General features: G+C 44.4%; 1 long non-coding RNA gene across 3 annotated transcripts in view; it reads left to right on the top strand.

Annotated features, from left to right (window-relative positions):
* The window catches only part of LOC103680212, a 73,206-nt gene extending 68,957 nt beyond the window's left edge, over positions 1-4,249 (top strand). For all 3 annotated transcript variants that reach the window (XR_573073.2, XR_573072.2, XR_005834534.1), the window contains one exon: positions 3,672-4,249. This is a non-coding gene — a long non-coding RNA (uncharacterized LOC103680212). The remainder of the gene's footprint in view (positions 1-3,671) is intronic.
* Positions 4,250-4,851: the final 602 nt, after the last annotated feature.

The raw sequence follows: 4,851 nt of genomic DNA, 5'->3' as shown, positions 1-4,851 counted from the left end.
CTGCCTTCGGCTCAGGGCGTGATCCCGGCGTTATGGGATCGAGCCCCACATCAGGCTCTTCAGCTATGAGCCTGCTTCTTCCTCTCCCGCTCCCCCTGCTTGTGTTCCCTCTCTCTCTGGCTGTCTCTATCTCTGTCAAATAAATAAATAAAATCTTTAAAAAAAAAAAATGGCGATTAGGAGCCCTCTTGTGGACTTTCTGGGCAAGAGCTTTTTCCAAAGACAGCTCTGGGCCTTGTTGCTCAATAACGGGGTCCTCAAAGGAGGAGATTGATGTGCTCCCCACTAAGGAACTCTGGGCCAGTACCAGGTCATGGGGGACGTGATAGATGGTCCTACTGGGGTGTGCCTGGTGACGACTCTCTGCCTCTCCTGGTGAGTCAGGAGATGAATCCGGGAGCCCCGAAGTCTTAGTGTCTTTAGTCAGCTCAGGACAGAATTAGTGGCCCGCTGTTGGGCTTTCGTGGATACTGAGCGCATGAACGATGGCTGTGAGGCAATCTTAAGACCAGAAATCCCAGTCATGTCATGGATGCAAGCAGATGTCTCAAATCACCTGGTGGAGGTGGTTCGAGAGTCTTCCGTACTAAGATATAAATGGTACATACAGGAATGAACAAAACTCGGCCCAGATGAGGTCTCCTAACTCCAAGAAAAGATCTCAGGAGTGTCTCTCTGGTCCCTGGCGTATTTCCCAAGGAGACACTGCCTCCACCAGCCCAGTGAGGTCCCAGATATGAAGGCTTCCTGGACGACCAACGAGCCTGTTCACGGTCGGCTCCTCCTGGTTGACTACTGACAACAGAACAGGGTGCCGCTGCCCCCCCAAGCTGAGAGAGACCTTTCCCTTACCGAGTGTGGTAAGGGGTGCTCCGTATGATGGGCAGAGCTCCGTGCCGGAGCGGACAAGGGGGGAACATCACAAACAGGCAGATAGTGATTGCCAACCACACACGGAGACTGAAGTATCCTTTACCCCAGAGCAAGCAGATATGCCTCTCAGATCCACAAGAAGATGGCCATTGGGAAGTCAGTGTAGGGAAGGAAAAATTCTTTCCCTACCCTTCAAGGCCTTCTAGCTGGACTAAATTAAACTTACATGAGACAGGTTGATAGGAAAAAAAAAAAAACACCAAACAACCAGTGTCCTTACGTGGGCACAGAGGCCCAGTAATGAAACTGAGACCTAAAGAAATGACCGAAGCAGATACGATAAACTTGTGAGGAGTTGACAGGATAAAGAAAACAGGTGTTTGGAGCTTTAATTAGTGGGGAATTCTAAGTGGAATTTAGGCTGAGGTAGTAGATTAGGAAAAAAAAAACACCACAAGGTTTTTTTTCTACAGTTTTCCGGCTTTAAAGTCTCTATCTCTGGTTTCAAGGGTTTTTTTTTTTCACCTCTTAGTACAAGGAGGGTATTTTTCTCAGGGGAGATCTGATTCTTGCTTTCTTGGGGACAAGATGGTCTGAGTATCCTTATATGAGCTGTAACTTCTCTTTAAAATTATCAGTATGCCAAAGTGGCACGTTTTGGGGTGGCTGCCCTTGGCCCCACATCGGAAACCATCCTAGATTGGGCCCACGTGCATGGGCTGCCACTGCTGTCGGAAGAAAACATGGGGAAAAAAAGCTTCTTGGTGTTGGTTCTGACGCTGGTTTCTTGGCTGTGACACCAAAGTACATGCAACAAAGTGGCAGTAAACTAGTGGGACTACCTCACCCTAAAAAGCCGCTCACAACCACGGAAACCAGCAGAATGAAAAGGAGAAAATATTTGCAGGCCATATGTCTGCTAAGAGGTTAACATCTAAAATGTATAAGGAGGGGCGCCTGGGTGGCGCAGCAGTTAAGTGTCTGCCTTCGGCTCAGGGCGTGATCCCGGCGTTATGGGATCGAGCCCCACATCAGGCTCCTCCACTATGAGCCTGCTTCTTCCTCTCCCACTCCCCCTGCTTGTGTTCCCTCTCTCGCTGGCTGTCTCTCTCTCTGTCAAATAAATAAATAAAATCTTTAAAAAAAAAAAATAAAAAAATAAAATAAAATGTATAAGGAACTCCTAAAATTCAACAGGGAAATAACAAGTAACGTTAACAAATGGGCAAAGGACCTGGGCGGACAGTTTTCCAGAGAAGTCAGGCACATAGCACCACGCCTCATCAGGAAAATGCAAATCAAAAGCACAATAAGATCTCACCTTCTGGGGGAGCAACATTTGCCACCCCAGAATGTGTCTCTTTGGCATGAGGATTAACTTAGGCTGATTATTTTTAAGAAACAGAAGACTCAGGAAGTTTTTCTTTTTACCTTTACCACTGCCTGAAAGAATTGAGGTAGAGGGCCTCTTCCTGGAAACGAGCTACCATCCTAGATGATGACAGTGTAATGTGACTACCGTGTGGCAGACAAGGAGGAACCGAGCAAAGTCTGCGTGTTAAAATTCCTCGTGCATCTTATTGCTTTATGGCCCAGCAAATACCTGTTTACCAAACATTTATTCTTTTTCATCTTCCTGTGAATGGCTTTCCTTCCCTTTGAAATCTCAGTTCCCTACCTGCTTCTCCTTAGTTCAGGATGGCATACATAACTTCACTTTGCCTGTCTTTGGAATGTCTTATGTTTATGGGGATTTCCCGCAGGTATATAGTTAAATTTGTTTTTCTCCTATTATTCTGTCTTGTGTCATTTTTTTTTAAGATTTTATTGATTTATTTGACAGAGACAGCCAGCGAGAGAGGGAACACAAGCAGGGGGAGTGGGAGAGGAAGAAGCAGGCTCCCAGCGTTGGAGCCTGATGTGGGGCTCGATCCCAGAACGCCGGGGTCACGCCCTGAGCCGAAGGCAGACGCTTAACGACTGCGCCACCCAGGCGCCCTACTGTCTTGTGTCATTTTAATTATTCAGCCAACCCACCAAAAGAACTAAGAGGGGAAGGGGGAAATGTTCCTTTCTCTGACAACCTTACACCTGTTGGGATGGCTGCTGTCAAAAAGACAGGAGATAACAGGCGTTGGCCAGGAGGTGGGGGAAAGGGAAGCCTCGTGCACTGTTGGTGGGAACGTAAATTGGTGCAGCCACTATGGAAGAACAGTATGGAGGTTCCTCAAAACATTAAAAATTGAATTCCAAATGATCTAAAAATCCCACTTCTGGGTATATATCTGAAGGAAATGAAATCAGTATCTTGAAGAGATATCTGCACTCCCATGTTTTTGGGAGTTCACATTATTCAAATTATTCACATTATTCAAATTATTCACAGTAGCCAAAACATGGAAACACCCTAAGTGTCTGTAGATGGATGAACAGATAAAGAAATATGTATAAAACGTGGGAGATATATGTAATGTGAGATATATACATACCTATATATATCTGCTGTCATTTGTGACAACCTGGATAAAACCAGAGGGCATTTTGCTAAGTGAAATAAGCCAGACAGAGAAAGCTAAATACTGTATGATCTCATTCATACGTGGAATCTAAAAAAATTAAGTCAAACTCATAGAAACAGAGAGTTGGTGGTTGCTAGGGGCTGGGGCTGGGGGAAATCAGATGTTGGTCAAAAGTAAGTTCTGGGGAGCTGATGTTTGGTGTGCTGACCACAGTTAGTAATACTGTATTGTATACTTGACATTTGCTAAGAGAGCCTATCTTTTTCTCTTTTTTTCAAGTTTCAGATATTTATTAATGATTTCGTGCATTTAGAGGGGAACTATTTCCTGGATAAGTGGAAAATTGTGCAGGTGGCTTCTGGAAGACCTTCGTTTTAAGCAGCTTCATAGTGAAACATTTCGTTGAGAAGTCTGGACCTTCTTCAGGTTGCTGTAATCTACCTTCACTGAGTAGAACGTGTATTGCTTATTGAGACCCAGTTTGGTCCAGGGTTCTGGACTGAACGAATAGCAGGTGCAAGACATACAGCGCTGCTCCGGTACCTCTGGCTCCACGACATACAAGGAGGGGCATCAGGCTGCTTCCTGGAACCTCTTGGAAGATCTGGCAGAACGTGGTGGTGGCAGAAGCCTAGAGTCTAGAAGGAGAGAACAGATTTGCAAGGAAGAGATTCTGCTAAGAGAAGAGATCTTCAGCCTTCTTTCTGCCCACAGAAAAGGTAACCGTGAGGTGAGGGATGCGTTGAAGTTACCGTAATTGTGACCATCGTTTCACAGTGTGTACGTGTATCAAATCGTATTGCACGCTCTAAGTATATACAATTTTGTCAATTAAAAATAAAGCTGGGAAAAAATTACAAATAAAATGTCAAGTAGATCCATTGATGGATGGTTCTGTTGAGTTCAGCTATGTCCTTACTGATTTTCTGCCTACTGGATCTGTCAGTTACTAATTGAGGGAGTGTTGAAATCCCTCCCGTTAATAGTGGGTTATCTTGTTCTCTCTGCATTTTTATCGGTTTCTGCCTCCTGTATTGTGACACTTTGTTGTAAAGTGCATATATGTCAAAGATTATTGTGTCTTCTTGGAGAATTGACCCCGCCTTATTATGTAATACCCTCTTTATTCCTGGGAAGTTTCCTTGTTCAGTTCCCTTTTTTGTCTGAAAGGAGTATCACTACTCCAGCTTTCGTTTGATTAGTGCCAGCGCGGTACCCCACTCCCTGCTCTTTTACTCTTAATGTATGTGTGTTTTTAGATTCAAATTGGGTTTCTTATAGACAGCATATACTCTGGTCTTGTTTTTCCTCTACCCTTCAGTCTCTTCTTTTAATTGGCGTGTTTAGACCACTCCCATTGAAAGTGACTGTTGATACAGCTGGATTTATATCTACCATGTTTGTCAAAATTTTGTATTTGTTGCACTTGTTCTTTGTTTTTTTCTTAATCTTCCTGTTT

Source organism: Ursus maritimus (assembly GCF_017311325.1).
Source record: "Ursus maritimus isolate PB19 chromosome X unlocalized genomic scaffold, ASM1731132v1 scaffold_X1, whole genome shotgun sequence".
NCBI lineage: Eukaryota > Metazoa > Chordata > Mammalia > Carnivora > Ursidae > Ursus > Ursus maritimus.
The sequence above is the reverse complement of the archived record's forward strand: the minus strand, read 5'-3'. Positions and strand labels throughout refer to the sequence as shown.